Below are 18,381 nucleotides of genomic sequence, written 5' to 3' on the forward strand. Positions count from 1 at the left end.
ATAAGTAAAAAACTGTTTTATTTTAAATTCACTGCATTAATATTTGTAAAATGACTCTTAGTGTTCATTAAAAAATGTCGATCATACCACTTGGGACCTGTGGAATGGTACATTAGCATATTTGTTTTAGTTGTAAATATTTGTTATGTATTGTTTTTCTGACATGTTCCACACCCTGGAGGACCTCCTCACTACGGATCAATTGGAATGAAAGTAAATCTAAACTAATCTAATCTAAACAACACGAGCCTTGTACCTTCTTCCTGATGGAATGACTGGAACTGATGAGTTGTCGGATCTCCTCCGTCTAATAGGCGCTGCTCATGCATGGTTGTGTACACCTTTGGGCGGGTTTAGTGACGTCTCAGAAGAGTCAAAGGGACTGTGTCTGTGACACAATATCCACAGACAATATCTATCTTCAGAAGTTCTGGGAATCGGGGTAATGCTAATTTTTTTATGTATGTTCGACTCTGTAAGTGCAGAACAGGGAATCAGTGATCATAAGGCCGTTGCAGCATCCCTCAATATGGAAGTTAATAGGAATATAAAAAAGGGAGGAAGGTTTATCTGTTTAGCAAGAGTAATAAAAGGCAGATTTCAGACTACCTAACAGATGAAAAAGAAAATTTCTGTTCCGACACTGACAATGTTGAGTGTTTATGGAAAAAGTTCAAGGAAATCGTAAAATGCGTTTCAGACAGGTACGTGCCGAGTAAAACTGTGAGGGACGGGAAAAACCCACCGTGGTTCAACAACAAAGTTAGGAAACTACTGCGAAAGCAAAGAGAGCTTCACTCCAAGTTTAAACGCAGCCAAAACCTCTCAGACAAACAGAAGCTAAACGATGTCAAAGTTAGCGTAAGGAGGGCTATGCGTGAAGCGTTCAGTGAATACGAAAGTAAAATTCTATGTACCGACTTGACGGAAAATCCTAGGAAGTTCTGGTCTTACGTTAAATCAGTAAGTGGCTCGAAACAGCATATCCAGACACTCCGGGATGATGATGGCATTGAAACAGAGGATGACATGCATAAAGCTGAAATACTAAACACCTTTTTCCAAAGCTGTTCCACAGTGGAAGACCGCACTGCAGTTCCTTCTCTAAATCCTCGCACAAAGAAAAAATGGCTGACATCGAAATAAGTGTCCAAGGAATAGAAAAGCAACTGGAATCACTCAACAGAGGAAAGTCTACTGGACCTGACAGGATACCAATTCGATTCTATACAGAGTATGCGAAAGAACTTGCCCCCCTTCTAACAGCCGTGTACCGCAAGTCTCTAGAGAAACGGAAGGTTCCAAATGATTGGAAAAGAGCACAGGTAGTCCCAGTCTTCAAGAAGAGTCGTCGAGCAGATGCGCAAAACTATAGACCTATATCTCTCACGTCGATCTGTTGTGGAATTTTAGAACATGTTTTTTGCTCGAGTATCATGTCGTTTTTGGAAACCCAGAATCTACTCTGTAGGAATCAACATGGATTCTGGAAACAGCGATCGTGTGAGACCCAACTCGCTTTATTTGTTCCTGAGACCCAGAAAATATTAGATACAGGCTCCCAGGTATATGCTATTTTCCTTGACTTCCGGAAGGCGTTCGATACAGTTCCGCACTGTCGCCTGATAAAGTAAGAGCCCACGGAATATCAGACCAGCTGTGTAGCTGGATTGAAGAATTTTTAGCAAACAGAACACAGCATGTTGTTATCAAGGGAGAGACGTCTACAGACGTTAAAGTAACCTCTGGCGTGCCACAGGGGAGTGTTATGGGACCATTGCCTTTCACAATATATATAAATGACCTATTAGATAGAGTTGGAAGTTCCATGCGGCTTTTCGCGGATGATGCTGTAGTATACAGAGAAGTTGCAGCATTAGAAAATTGTAGCGAAATGCAGGAAGATCTGCAGCGGATAGGCACTTGGTGCAGGGAGTAGCAACTGACCCTTAACGTAGACAAATGTAATGTATTGCGAATGCATAAAAGAAGGATCCTTTATTGTATGATTACATGATAGCGGAACAAACACTGGTAGCAGTTACTTCTGTAAAATATTTGGGAGTATGCGTGCGGAACGATTTGAAGTGGAATGATCATATAAAATTAATTGTTGGTAAGGCGGGTACCAGGTTGAGATTCATTGGGAGAGTCCTTAGAAAATGTAGTCCGTCAACAAAGGAGGTGGCTTACAAAACACTCGTTCGACCTATACTTGAGTATTGCTCATCGGTGTGGGGTCCGTACCAGATCAGGTTGACGGAGGAGATAGAGATGATCCAAAGAAAATTTATAAAACCATTGAGAACATTGAATTCCCCACATCTGCTGCTGACAAGAAGAAGAACGTTGTCAAGAATACTGCTGCCACTGCACTACTCGACGGACCTTCAGTTTTCTGTTGATGTAGACTTAATTTTAATTTATAAAACCATTGAGAACATTGAATTCTCCACATCTGCTGCTGACAAAAAGAAGAACGCTGTCAAGAATACTGCTGCCACTGCACTACTCGACGGACCTTCTGTTTTCTGTGGATGTAGACTTAATTTTAGTATAGACTTGAATGATACTTTTTCACATGGTAATGGTTGGCTTACTGTTGCCATTGTACGAGGTGGTAGTGGAGTACCAAGTGTTGGTGGACTTGAAAGTTTTGTAACCGTGATAGCGTTACGGAGATGTTTAGCAAACTAAAGTGGCAGACTCTGCAAGAGAGGCGCTCTGCATCGCGGTGTAGCTTGCTCGCCAGGTTTCGAGAGGGTCCGTTTCTGGATGAGGTATCTAATATATTGCTTCCCCCTACTTATACCTCCCGAGGAGATCACGAGCGTAAATTTAGAGAGATTCGAGCGCGCACGGAGGCTTTCAGACAGTCGTTCTTCCCGCGAACCATACGCGACTGGAACAGAAAAGGGAGGTAATGACAGTGGCACTGAAAGTGCCCTCCGCCACACACCGTTGGGTAGCTTGCGGATTAAAAATGTAGATGTAGATGTAGAATAGATAATAGTGATCCTGAAAAAAAATTGCTAAAATTAAATACATTTCCAGTGCTCAATGGAATATATATCGGTACTGGTAACCGAGTTATCCCCATTCTCAGCACTAATGTATCCTACAAGCCCTAAATAGTTGCCAACTGTTGCAATAAACAGCAGTTCACCCTCATTTACTCAAGCGTAGCAGAAATGATCCACAAAATTACCGTCGAACGTCTGGTATCCACTTGGTGCAGAACCTTAGTATTAGTTATCTTGAAACTCAACTCGCATCTTTCTCACACAGTATTTCTCAATTTCTGAGAAACATTTGACCATTACACATATATTATTTTCCAAAGTTCGATAGTATGTGACACTGTGTGAAATTTGTGCCTGGACTGAGGATTTCTTCATTGGTGGGCGCCCGACAATGTCCCAGCTATGTTTCAACTTATTCAGATCAGGCCAAGACGTCAATGGAGACACCATGGTTCTCGAAACAGTATAGCAAGAATCTGGCACTGGGACAAGGATAGTTATCATCATGCTGGAAGATGTTATCGCCGTGTCAAGCAGAATGGGCTTCTTCATGTCTGCAATAATGGTAGTGTATTTCACAACTATGACAGTGCCTTTGATAATTACCACAGATCACAAGGTAGCCAAGGTGAATATGTTACATAACTCACTTCACCGTAGCGCAGACCACTGATAGATGTGACTTATACAGGCACGGCCATCGCCCTGATCATTTGGTGGACAGTCCAACCTCGACGATCCACTACAGTCAAAACTGACGATGTTGTTGGGTGATGATAGGAGCGCATACTAGACTTCTGTTGCAGAACCTCATTTTCAACGATGTGGGCTGATGGTGTGCATCTGGCTGCAGGAACATTGTACCACGTCATCAAATATGTTACTTGTCGCCATCCACCCCGCTTTGTAGGACGGGCAACACTCCAAGATCTGTGCTGAGAACTGGACGTTCAACAACTTGTCGCCTACTCCTGATTCCTTTCAGCCACTTCCATAGATGTTCACGATAGTAACACACGAACAACATACCAGTTTCATCGTTTCCGGGATGGTCGTTTGAAGGCGCTGTGCCATAATTTTCTGCCCTTTGTTATAGTCAATCATGTCAGTGAAATTCTACATTTGCGGCCCCATTCGTTCCTTGTACTCATATAAATATTAGTTCAAGTGCCACGAGCCTGCATCAGCATCAGATGGCATTCATTCTCGTGGCTGGCGTTGATTATAAGATGACCTTTACATAGCTACCAGAAATTTATGATATTGGAGATTGGGTTCCAATTACTGATAAACCATAAAAGAGACGCCCGACAACTGCAACAATAATTGTTTCTGAAAATAATGATTTTCTTACCACTTGGTTTCAAAATTAGTCTCCCAATTGTTGAAGTAAGAGACGGGCTTTTTTGGGACTGTAAAATGGACCCATTTCTTAAAGTGCGTAATGTACTGAATTCCATGCACTTGAGTGTCGACACGCGGTCCACAACAGAAATGGCAGTGTTATAGCTGATTATTTATTTGTCACCATTGCGATTTAATATAGGCGAATACCCGCTTCAGCATTTATCGACCTTCTTCAGATATTAACAACTATGCCACAGAGTAACACATTAACTTCATTGTAACCCATAGACCCCTCAATGATGATGCAGCCATACACGGAGACAATGTTGACACTTTATGCTGTAACAATGTCGTAAATATATTAAGATGGGTCATAACGGCCGAAACGATTCGTCACCCATAACGAATCAGAACTGTGATCAGATGAGTAATCAGATCAGCTTTCCAACAGCTTCCGCATATCGCCATAGGCATTATGTTTCCCACAGTTCCTATTTTCAGTGGACACGCGACAGGTGCAAGTAGGATGACCAGTGCCTGTACTTCACTTGGTTGCGTCACTCGGCTGCTCCTCTCTTTGTCTTACGTTCTCAATGTTGAACAACGTCTCGAAACTGAGCGCTCAAACGGTGGATTACATTCGTATGAATTTTAATCGTCTCGGCAAGTCTGTTTACATATACAGAATGAAAGGTACAGTGTTCTGACAGCACCGTTCACAGTTCAACGCTAAGAACTGCAGCTGTAAGGAATTCGCTGGAAGAAACTGTCGTCTTGAGTCCACAGATAGTCAGTTTTCCTATTGTTCTACGCCTGAAACGGTATTCTGCTGATATTAGTGACTAATCTGTCTCTAAATTACGGTATTTTAGTCGTTGAGGCTTTGCTGTCTCACTAGTGATGTCCGCAAGCGAAGCTCTCGTGAAGGTACGTGACGCTGCCGACTGTTGCTACACTGATCTCGGTACTCACAGTAAAGTTCACACTTAACATGTAAATTACAGCTTATCATATTACTTTCGACCTAGTCCGAACGGTTGTACGTCTTATCTACTGGAAACATCCAAAGCATGAACATTTCTCTTCAAGCAGCTACAGATTCGTTCCAGATTACCAGCTACACAATATCACATCCGACTGATTACCATGACAACACCGCTAACAATCATACTGCCTTTGTACCATAGTTGAATTTATAATTAGTACAGAAGTGATTCTAGAGTACACTCGAGTAACACTTGCCAGTTCATGGTTAATCGTTTGGTGATGAATATGTGGTTCACATGTTGCGAGTGTGTATTAACACTGGCAGGATAACAATTTCATCACTTGGTTAGTAATTATCTCTTCTTAAAAAGCAAGTGATTAAGTCATCAAGCAACTTACCAAATTGTTGCTAACTTATATGCTTCCTTTTCACGTCACTTCAGCATTTACGGAAAGCGAATTATCGGTAATGGGCGCCAATCGTGGGAAGAGAGGAAAAGAGCTTCAATAAATCTAAATCACAAAAGTAATTGTTAATTCACTTACACATAAATTTATGATCCATAATCAGTCACCGAGCGAGGTGGCGCAGTGGTTAGACACTGGACTCACATTCGGAAGGACGACGGTTCCATCCCGCGTCCGGCCATCCTGATTTAGGTTTTCCGTGATTTCCCTAAATCGCTCCAGGCAAATGCCGGTATGGTTCCTTTCAAAGGGCACGGCCTACTTCCTTCCCCGTCCTTCCCTAATCCGATGAGACCGATGACCTCGCTGTCTGGTCTCCTTCCCCAAAACAACCAACCAACCATAATCAGTCATGAACCTCTTAAAATCAAGTAAATACCCATACTTAATGCCAGAAGAACAAAACAATTCGTATTTAAGTACATATAAAATATTTACATTTTAGACTTACGGTTTTTATTCACCTCTCCTTAGAATAAGGTACTAAATAAGCTGGCCACCCTGGTCATGATTCCTGTTTAACCGAAAACGCTGGAAGAAATCACTCGAACACAGACTGCGTGAAAACATTCGTATAACTGACGTAACCATCATAGACTTGTGTCAGTTGGTTTTCTCACACTGAGTGAAACCCCTAAAATCCGGAAAGTTAGTGTAAAACATTCACATAGCTAATGTGGCCACTGAGACTAACTTCATTTGATTGTTTCATATGACTGAAAAATGAAAAACACCGATTGAACGAAACAACAAACCTCTGGCAGATCGGTTGTGAAAGCCGGCAGGTTTACCCATCACTAGTCCTAATATCAACCAAGTAGTTGCATACTACATTCTGGTGTCTGAATCTGGTGGATCGCTGTTGGTTACTGTGTGTCTGCAAGGAGTAAAGCCTGAAAGCAGAGGAAACTATATTACAGGACAATGAGGTTACAGGCATGTCCCAGAGCGCAATAGTATATTCAAAAGAGACCTCTGCATTCTTTTATCCTGCATGTGTGGCGATAGTACACATTCAAAGAGTTTGTGGACAATGAGATATTGGGAAGTATGGAATACCATTACATGCCAAAAGAGATTGTGACACAAAAACCACGAATGACAGCACCTGCAATAAATTCAGTTGCAAGTAAGAACTGATAACAGAACGATAAAGATGCTAAAATAAGACCAACAATGGTCTACAGATGGCTGACAGCCGAGGGAGCTTTCGATACATAGATAGTGTAAATCTATCGTTGGCTTTGTTGTCTGTCGATAGTGCGCATCCCTTTCTCGTCGTATGACTGAGAATCAAAATATCTTTAAATTTCACTGCACGGTAATTTCATTTAGGTAATAGTGGGGGTCCGCACCCCGTGCACCCCCCCCCACCCTTCCCTTTGGCTACATCCTTACTTCGATGTGCGCACATAAGCGCTGACGTATAGGCAAGCGATTAGTGTGGCATTCGTGTTTTTTCGATGTACGTATGGTAAATGCGGATTCGTGAATTATGTTGACGTTATTATCAATTGCGTCCTAACAGGATCAAACAGTTGTTGTTTTCTTCATGGCTGCCGAAGAACAAGTACCGGTAGAGATGCATTGGGTGATAAAGAACGTGTGTGTGGCTGCAGATCTGTCGATATTCACAGTTGTAGACTGGTGCACGACTAGTGCTGCTGCTGCTTCTTCATATCCAAAATGATCTAACGCATAAAGCCCTCATCCCTTTCCCTGTGATTATCCTGCCTTCATTAACTTTAGAAAGGCCTTGAAGGGGTGATGAGTCCTGTTGGAGGAGGATGTGCAGCAGGCAGTTACAGATTTCTTCACGCAGGAGGACACGATGTTTCACGAAGAAAGATATCTACAGTCTGGTGGGTCGGTGGGATGATTTCTTCAATGCTCACAGCGATTCTGTCTGATTCGCATAACGATTCTGGACTGTACAGTCCTCGAACGAAAGCTTTTTGGTCGCCCCTTACGTACTGTACTTTAATGACATTCCTTTAGATAGTCCTAATAAAGCGTAATTCTTAGTTATTCAGTGTGATTGATATAAATTGGCTTGTGAAGCTAAGTAGCACGACAGAACCATCACCATACAGTTTCCCATCGTGGCACTTAAGTAACTGCTCACTACACAGTTGAAAAGTAGATATTCTGTAAAACAATACCTTGGTAATGTAACAACACATTAACAGGCATATAGATTCGATTCTGTAAAGTGGGCCACTTACGAAAACATTCGTTACCCCACGGCTTTCAGCAGGCATTCCTCTCCACCTGTCACCTCCACTACGTTGCGACCTAAAACCAGTTTTGGTGATAATAAATACGGCTGGACATGTGTCGAAGCAGTGAGTCATCAAGGCGTCAGTTGTTACAATGTTAGCCTCTGGCGTAAGGTCACCATCACCCTGTCGTCATCCTGACACACACAGACTGCTAAGGTTGTCCAGTTGCTGTCTGGTGGGCGACGAGCCACTAGGTAGATTACCAACCCCAGTTGCCTGCAGCAAGCAGCCGATCCGATGTTCACGCCCTGGACATCTATACCCATCACCTGCATGGCCAGACATTACATTGTCCCTCTTTAAGCGTTGTATGACAGTCAGCCACACCAGCTCTGACGCAGCTCGGTTGCTGGCAGAGACTGTTTGCGAGATTGTTTATGAGACTGCCAGTCCTGGTCAGTGCTGACTATAGAAATGGCTAGTATCCTACTACGCTTCACTGCAGCAAAATCCATGGGTCGAGGTCCAACTTCCAACTGCTGCCATATGAGGACGTGAGCTTCTTCACCAACATAGTTTTTCAACACATATATCTCACATATTTCCTTATTCACCCTCTAAGGTACACGTCTTCCTCTTCTATCGATCTCAGTCTCCCCCTTTTCTCATTAACTCCTCTTACAATTTCCTTGTAAATACATTGCTCCTTCCGCTTTCTCTGTACATCCTCTTTTTGCCTCATTTCTGTTTATCTACCTCTCACTTACATCTCTCCCCATCTCTTCTTTGCCCCCAGTCTCCCCAGCTCCTCCTCCATCCCTCTCTACCCATGACTGCCCCATCTGCCCTTACTTACCTTCTGTCACCCCTGCAGTTACCCTGCTGCTCCACCTCTCTCTCCCTCACCTCCTCTCTCTTTGACCATCAACTCCTACACCCACACTCTCCATCCATCTCTTGCTCCCCATCTCCCTACCTATTTCCTACTCCCACGTCTCGCTCTGTCGGTCTGCTCTTCCTCCCTCTTTCTCGGTTCTTCTTGTCCACTCACCATGTTTTAACATCCTCCTGCCCTTGTTCCTACCGACCTCATTCTCCTCCTCTTCTCTTATACCTCCTCTTCTCTATCACTCTCTAATGATATCCTTCTGCCCACTTCTTCCTCTCCATCTGCTCTTGTCCCCCGCTACCCAGCCATCTCAGCCTACCAGCCTCCCCCTATTCATCTTCCCCCTCTTTCTGTCCCTCATATCCTTCCCACACTCTGTCCATCCCCTCCTCTATCCACCTCAAACTTCCCTCCAGTCATTCCCACACAAACTTGTAGTGCCTACATAACAGTTTTATTACTTTTAAAACACGCCTGTTGCGAGGGGCAGCTTCGATGTCAGGGGCTTGAAAAATGATTTTCGTTCCTTATGTGTAGGCTGCCTCTCAAAGCAGAGTTATAAGGCACTCCAAAAGACAGACCTGTCATGTACTACAGCCTGCATGTTAGGTGGTAGAAAGCAGTTCCTTGTCTCTGCCATGTAGGTAAGGCAAGATGGTACTATTCCCAAACACAATGCTGACTACACAGGAGGGGCTGCAAAAAAGCTTTTTCTTGCTCTAACTCCACTTCTACTGGAGGTAGAGAGTTACAAACACCACAGTACAGATGCTCCTGGAGTTTCCTGTTTCTGTGACAAATTTGTTGAAATCAATCCAGAGGTTTGGGAGGACATCCAGGACATACATACTGCTTTATGTATATAATAGCTTAATAAAGGGATTCTGCTTACTTTGAGCACCTTATGACTTAGCCTGACAGACAATCCTCCACCAGAATATGCCAACACTCTCTATGATAACTTTTTTTGTGTGTGTCATCAGTCTTCTGACTGGTTTAATGCAGCCCTCCACGAATTCCTCTCCTGTGCCAACCTCTTCATCTCAGAGTAGCACTTGCAATCTACGTCCTCAATTATCTGTTGGATGTATTCCAATCTCTTTCTTTCCTCACGGTTTCTACACTCTACAGCTGCCTCTAGTATCATGGAAGTCATTCCCTCATGTCTTAATTGGTGTCTTCTGCTTGTCCCTTCTGCTTGTCCCTTCTGCTTGTCAACATTTTATACGTATTTCTTTCCTCTCCGATTCTGCGCAAAATCACCTCAGTCTTTACCTTATCAGTCCACCTAATTTTCAACATTCGTCAGTAGCACCACATCTGAAATATTGCGATTCTCTTCTATTCTAAATTTTCTTGAATTACTAACTCTTTATGTTCTCAGGTACCTATCGAGAACTCTGTATTCAGGACACAGTTTTGTTCCCAAAAATTGCAATTTGTCAGTTAAGAGACAGTGGTTGGTTGATTTGCGGGGAGGGAACCAAACAGCGATGTTTTGGGTCCTATGTCGTCCCATGAAGTCGGCCATGCTCTTTCAAAGGAACTGTCCCGACAGCTGCCTGAAGTGATTTAGGGAAATCACCGAAAAATTAAACCGGATGGCTGGACGCTGATTTGAAACGTCGTCCTCCCAAATGCGAGTCCAGTGTTAACAGACAGTGATGACATCTGTCACCAACAATCATCAGATTGATTCCGTCGTACGTTCATATCTCTTAAATATAAGTGTATTCCACCACTCCTTTTTGCATGGACAGCCTTTTATTCTAGAGGGTGGCATGGTTTAAACATAGCGGTTTTGATAATACTGTTATTAAAAATATTTGGTTATCACTCATCTGAAATCACTGAGAGTTTTCGCGGCCAGCCGTCAGCAAGAGATTGCGCGCATCCATCAGGACCAACGTGTGTGGCAACACAGCAACTTGCCTTAAGTACTTTTGCCACAGACACCCCCTCAGAGCCCCTGAGATAATTGACCAAAGAGGGTCCTCCAAGTCCACTGCAGAGGACGTGACTCCCAAAATGGTCCACCGAAGTCCGCGCACGCTCTTCCGTTACAGAGTAAGAGTGTGGTGTGGCGCTTCAGCGTGGCCGTCTGTGGTGGCGTCGGCGGCGTCGGCGGCATCGACGCGCACACTGAATGAGCGCCGCTCGATACCTCTGCAGCGGCTGTTAGCGCCTGAAAGGCTGCCGGCCGCCGTCAAAAGAAGCGCCAGTCTTTCCGCCGGCGCTGCGCCAGCTTACACAGGCTCGGGGACTCCTCCCGCCTTCACTTATTACTCGCCAGACTGGGGGCTTCCGAATAACGTCGTCGCAGTCAGACGAGTCCGCTCTGTGTCTTTATGCCTTCGTGTGCTCTATTACATCCTCTCCCCACCTCCACCGCACCTTTATTACTCTTATTCACTCCGTTTTCCCTTTTCAGTGTCTAACTTCCGTAAAGTGTGTATGTTTTTATCGACGGAGGCAGAATTTTCACTTTCCTCTGCCACTGTCTCCATCTTCTTCTTCTTCTTCCTCTTCTTCTTCTTCTTCCGAACTTGAAGTATAAGGCCTTTGAATGTGATGGTACACATCTCTTCCTTTACATTGCACGATTTCTCCAGCCCATTGGTGGAACGTTTTTACTTAACACCTGCTTTGTATAACCTCTAAATCTAAAGGGAGTGAAAGGGCTGACCCAATAATGTGAACATTTCAATTCCAATGTGTTTATTAATTATCAAAATCAATGTCACATAAAAGCTGACAGATGCCGCTAAGGCAAGATTATTTACGAAACACTCATTACATTAAAGCATAAGCAAGTTAATAAATCATTAGCCAACGATCTCCCATAAACATTGAGAAACGCCATAATTTTAACAAAACAACACTAGTTAAGACACGTAATTTAAGACCCTTTCAATTCCAATACTTTAACATTACAAGTAAAATAACAGTGGACACACAGCCTCAATTTTAACACGAATATTTAGAACGTATTTATTAAAACGTAACTTGGGCAATCTTGCAAATTACTAGACTAGAGAATCTTGTAGAGCGAACCACGAAATTATTCAAATTCCAATTCTCTTGTAAGATGGGCTTTTAGGGAATCGAAAGTTACAACTTTGTACAATCATAAATATGTAACACTAGAAGTAAGGCCAAAGCTTGTAATGCCGAAGTTTAAACACGAACCGTGGAGCCGTCTGAGGTAAGCAATACTTAACTTCGAACCAAGACGTGGCTCCGTTTGCAACCCCACATCAAGTAGGCCACCGCAATGTGAACCCAGCAAAAGCTACAGAAGGGGAACACACGAGCTCAGGTGATGTCCACCGCCCGTAAGCATTCTTGTAATCTAAAGGGAAGCTATGCGCTTGGTTTGCCCGATACCTCACCTCACTGAAACACAGACCACACCTGACAACAGGAGGCCAAATAAACTTTTCTAAACTTTAGCTTTCAAGATTGACCAGTAAACTAACACTGTAAAATCATGGCTAAACAACAACTAATTTCACTCGGAAGTCCTTTCTGTAAGTGAAACAGTACTTGATAAACAAACGCTAAGTATGGGAAATGAACTGGCTCACGAGAACCGACACTCACGAGAACTTAATGACACACATATTGGCCACCTTAAGTGAGTCTGCGAAGCTCAACAAGGTAACCTTCAGAAACAGAAACTCGGATTGCCCGCAAAGGACATATTGACATGGATTAACCGATATCGGAAGCAAATTAAACAGTTGCTAATAATAGCTAATGAACTAACATTCTGCAAATACATCGGTATTAAGCGGAAGCAGAGCACACGCTTAGTAAGAGGAGTGAAATTAAATCGAATACACATAATATCACGCATCCGACAAAGTCTTACTATACCAACAGCGATCACAATCACAGTTAACTAAGCGCCCATAGTAATTGTAGTACTTAACTGGGAGCCCGCATCTCGTGGTCGTGCGGTAGCGTTCTCGCTTCCCACGCCCGGGTTCCCGGGTTCGATTCCAGGCGGGGTCAGGGATTTTCTCTGCCTCGTGATGGCTGGGTGTTGTGTGCTGTCCTTAGGTTAGTTAGGTTTAAGTAGTTCTAAGTTCTAGGGGACTGATGACCATAGATGTTAAGTCCCATAGTGGTCAGAGCCATTTCAACCGTTTGAACTTAACTGGGTGTCTTGATGCTGGGGCTGTTTTGCGATGATGTCAGACCATCATCTCGCAAGACCTTAACAGCGTGTCCCTCCAAGGAAGCGGGCACATCCACAGCCACAGCTCACGACGTTTCTGGAGAATGCACAGCGCCTGCCAACTCCCGCCGCCTGCAGTACAACCACGTGATAACCGCCGCCCGGCCTGAGGCAAGCCAATCGCCGACTCGCGCACCGCCGCCTTCCGTTCTCAAAGCGATCTTCCCCTTACTTCTTTTAAATAGAGGTGGAGCCCCTCCACGCCCACACCGGCATGATGCCCAACACAATAAGTCTACTGCCATCTCTGCATAAGTGTTAGTATTCATTAAAGTGAGGTGTCACAGGATCTGGGTACTGCGACGTCTGCGTACGTCTGGTTAAGGTTAACCATTAATACGCGCTCATCTGGAGATAAATTGGGTCGAAATCGAATGAAGGGTAGCGGTTTGGAGGGCAGAGGAAAAAAAGTGCCAAGGCAAGAGCCAAGGGAAAAAAACCTCTGCGATAATTAGGTCGGGTAGTTAGAGCAGTAGCGGTTGTCTTGCTTCCTGCGATAGGTCGTGCAAGGATAGGCTTTGTTAGTAGTGGGTATCATGCATGTCGATACCTTGACGTTGTGCGGTTGTGTTGCTCGGAAGCTGGCGCTGGGTGCTGGTGCAGAGTCCTCGTTCAGCATCAACAACCTGCAACAGTTAGTTTTAGTATCGTTCTTGTGTCCGATAGGTCATATACCGGAAGCACAGTGTGAGGGAATGTTGGCTTATTGTTTGTGCGTCTGTGGGCGAGCTCGTCGGTGTCCCTGTTGTGTCCTGTTGGTCGGCTCTAATAGCAGCTGATAGTTGCCAGTCAGTGTTGCTGATATGCAGGGGCTTGCCGACGTTTGTCGCTTGTTTGCGTGTGTTAGTTTACCATAGGTGGCTATACCCTAGCTAGCAGTGTCTTTGGCCGCTTGTGCTTCCACATGTGGTTGTGATCGTAGTTTCCAAGAGTGAGGATGAAAGGATTGTTCGAGTGTCTCGAGTTCCTGTACAGTCGTGTAGCGTGTTTTTTGAACACTTCCTTGAGGGTATTAAGGCGGCATTCATGGTGAAGATCCACGGTGCGTGTGTAGCGTGGAGCGTTGCTAATGATTCGTAGCACCTTGTTCTGTATGATCTGGAGTCGGCGCAGTCGTGTAGGAGCTGTATATCCCCAGACGGGAGCTGCGTACGTCATCAGAGGTCTAATCAGTGTCATGTATATCGACCTCGACACCCCTTACTCGCGCTCGGCACTCTCTTACATCCCGAGCCGGCCCAAGCCCCAAAACAAAACTCTGTACCAGGAAATCGATCTTACTCATGTCAGAGATACTAATGGCGCCGATCCCGCCACAGCTCAGTTGGGTGTTTATTTTTTTAATGTAATCGGTCGCATTTCATTCTACCGGGAAGCTCGCTCCACTTTTTTCGCTTTCCTTCAATTCTATTTCTTACGGTAAAGACAGACAGGAAGAAAAAATGGAAACATAAAAAGATCTATGATGACTTGCGGCAGACAAGACCGTGTGCAGAGTCAGGCTGGACGTGTGACCTTGCGAACCTTGCAGCGCTGGGGTCATGATAGGGCAGCCCGCGAGCCGGCACGGGCGTTTTACGATCGCGTGCCCGCGGGCGGGGCCGTCTCGCTTCCGCAAGCTGCGTGCCGTCGGCCCGCCCGCCTGCCACCGCAAATCCAGTGTCCCAACACGCTGCTGATGTCCCACGCGATCACGCCATCTGCAGATACGCCTTACCGCTCCCACACACCCGCATCTGCGTCACCACGACTCTTGCTGGACGTGTAGGACAAGCAACATTGATTTTCGACGTACATTGAAGTATAGAGAAGAGCAACGCTGTCATCAAGGTGAACGGCAGTTCGAAACGTACACCGCGCCTAGGACGCAGGCTGGTAGGAGCAATATTATCCTTTGGGAGACATTCTGCTGCGCTTGCATGGGGCCTGACTGCTCCGGATCACTTGCGTCACCTCATGATAGAAGTCTTCCGCGACGGTGGTGTCATCTCTGAGCGGGATAGCTGTCCGTTTGTCAAAGCCATAACAGTGCACAGTGTCCTGAGGTACATGATAATGGACTCACGTAGATATCTTAACCACCAAACTCGCTTGATGTGGATCCAATGGAACCCAAGTGAGTCGTTATCAGTAGCCAAGGCCACGCCCACAAATCATCAGCCCGCTGTTGACGGATATTACTTGACTTAGGCGTATTCTTGTGCTTCATACGTCCACAACCCACCAACAAACTGTCGGACACATGCTGCATACAACCGGTGATTTACTGCATTCCAGTGATAGTCCAAAAAGCTATTTCGAAGCTGGTAATAATATTCTAGTTTGTCAATGGGTGTCTGAGATACGTAAATATTGTACGTAACAGTTATATTATCTACAGTCTTGCATAAGCTGATCAAACTTTATGAATTTTATTCAGTTTGTGTGATTCAGTTGCACTGCACAATGTCTTTGGCTCTGATTCGTCATTGCCTGCGAACATTCTGATAGGCCATTTCATCTATTTCTTAAGGCACACTATGTCTAATTATGAACGTAAGGCCACCACTCAAATTAACCTGTGTTTGATCTAAATAAAACTGACAGCGAATTTCAATCCTGTAGTTAGACTACATCATTATCCTGGCGGATTCTTCTTATTTCATTATTTTTTTATTCTTTCAGTTACTCGAGAGTTATGATATTTTTACTGACTGGTCGCGAAGTAGTCCATATCATCCATCAATGCTTCAGCAAGAGCTTGAAGCAACAGCACACAACCGAACTGAGCCGTAATTCCCACCGATATCGTCTCGTTGCGCGCTGGTATATCTGGGAGGGTGTAGACATTTGTCGGTAACCGCTGCGGTTTGTTGGCAGCGGCTTAAAGACAGGGCGCGGCAGCTCGCGAGGGAGGCAGTCGGTACCGAGCATTGGGCAGTGAGTGTCACGGTTGTTAGTTGGGCTGCAAGGCTCTGTGGGAGAACGTGGCGAGAAGCCTTCCTAATAGCGGAAATAGTGTCCGGCAGATGGTGTAAAGCAGACGTGGTTGCTGCAGAGGGCTGTCGGTGTTTGTCTGCGCCCGCCGTAGCCGGTGAGGGGAAGAGACAGAGTTGCTACCTTGCTGCGCTGCTCGCATTGGTATTAACCGGTGAGCCACATTCACTGCTCCACATTTGACTATCTAGTAGGCTCGTACTCTACGCTGTTGTTAAGGCTGTTGTATCCAGCATTAACAGTTGCATGGACCTGCTGCCTCGTCCGAGCTCGTTGTTTGGTTCTGACTGTGTCTTGGCTGCTCTGAACGTAGCGGTAAGAATGCAGAAAGGAAACTGAGTACGCTTTCTATGCTAAAGGCACATATTTCTTTGTGTGAAATCTGTCTTCAGAGGTGTACAAATTTATTTTATAGTTGTTTCTGTGGGACTGTCCTAGTTAACATGTTTAACAAACGCTGTTCAAGCAGAATTCAAATCTGTCTGGTGGGCTAACATTTCTCGTGGTTGTTTAAACCATGTAACGAAGCCGCTATACTTGGAAGTTACAGGTCCAAAATTTGTATTCGATAACACTTTTAAGATTTGTGCCTCTCTTTTCCTTTCGAAAAATAATTTGCAATACGAGCACTGATTATAATTCTGCAGATAATTTAACCACTGGAGCCATTGTACATGACAATGCCCAAGCTTTAAAATTGCCTACTGGCTGATCTAGCAAGGTTAGTTGATGAAGCCATTTCTGTGTGTTAATAGTGTTTTCTCGTGTTTTAGAGCTATCTGTTCGTAGTCCGTTCTGCCTAGCACTCAGTGTCCGGTTGTGCGACGACGTTGTCTAAGCTGCTGGTTGAGTCGTAACTGGCCACGCACAAAGAGCCTGCAAGCTCATCATTATTTCTTCCTTTTTTTTCTCTTTAATGGGATTCTTTTTGCTCTTGTTAGTAGTATTATTTTTGTCCATAAGATGAAAATTTGTAAAAGGCGAAAGGGGTTTATAGCTTATAATTAACACCAACTAGTGGGAGTCCGGATTAGCTGTTCCGCTGTAACTTTTTTCTATGCCGATATGTTTATGGTATGCTAGCCAGAAAGGCTTTTAGAAGGAAGTTAGTTCCAACTTGTGTAATGATTACTTCCCTGCTTCTTAATTTGATCTTGATTGTGATTCAGATAAGAGCAAGGCAATGATTGTGTGAGAATTTTCCTCTATTATTAGTTGTCATGTCCTAAACTTCTATAATGAATGGCTCGTTAAATTGAGTGATCGATAGTGATCTATCTTCTTGTTACCTGATAATTTGGTAGTCATAGTTGTTTGAAATTATTTTTATAACATTGAGCAACAACTATATCTAGCTAGAAGCTAGTGGAGGAAAGGAAGGGGAGAAACCGTAATGTTTCTATTTAACTGCCGTTATAGAAGAAAAGGAAGAGGCAGAAAGGAGATCAAGAATTTTCTTAAGAGTGCGGCGTCTTGTAATGTTGTTAAATTGCCGGTTTATTTAACGGTGATTTAAGTGTAATTAGTTCAGCATTTGGATGTTAGTCAATGCTTATGCTAATACCAATTAAGTTTGTTTTATGTACCATGGAATAAACTAAAAATTAAGACGTGTTTCCTCTACTGAACTCTATGTTTCTATTCCAGCAGCCTCTGCACCCTGCTTTCCTACCTACCACGAACCACTAATTTGTGGACGACCCATATGCAACTGCAAGTCTTGCAGTTGCCCTCTGAGTAGTAAAAAACTGATCTCAACTGAGGACTGATTTCGCAATGTTTATCACTTACCAAAACCTATAGTTGCAAATGTTTTTTATCGTCTAGGGTTAAAACAGTTGTAGGTTGTTCACTTTCAACATGCTGCAGTCGATCGTCTAGGAAATCTTCAAACCATTCACATGACTGCTCCGACGTTCCACAGACTCGCGTCTTGTTCAATAGGTGCCTTCTGGAAATGAAGGAACTCCGCATCTGCCTGAGCGCATTCCTTCAGGAAGACGGTAATGATCTGCTCATATTTCGAATGACCAGAAACGCTTCGATCCTCCAGTGACGTACTGTAGACCACTGCTACAACAGGAGCAACTTCTTGTGCTTTCTCTTTTGAATATCGTGTAGTTCCTTCGAATGTGGGCTGGATACTAAATTACGTTCGGCGTCGCCTCAGTCATTAAGAAGACGAACCGTTCCTGAGTTTGAGTATTAAGAAAACATGCAGAAATT

This window comes from Schistocerca cancellata, chromosome 8 (assembly GCF_023864275.1).
Source record: "Schistocerca cancellata isolate TAMUIC-IGC-003103 chromosome 8, iqSchCanc2.1, whole genome shotgun sequence".
Classification (NCBI taxonomy): domain Eukaryota; kingdom Metazoa; phylum Arthropoda; class Insecta; order Orthoptera; family Acrididae; genus Schistocerca; species Schistocerca cancellata.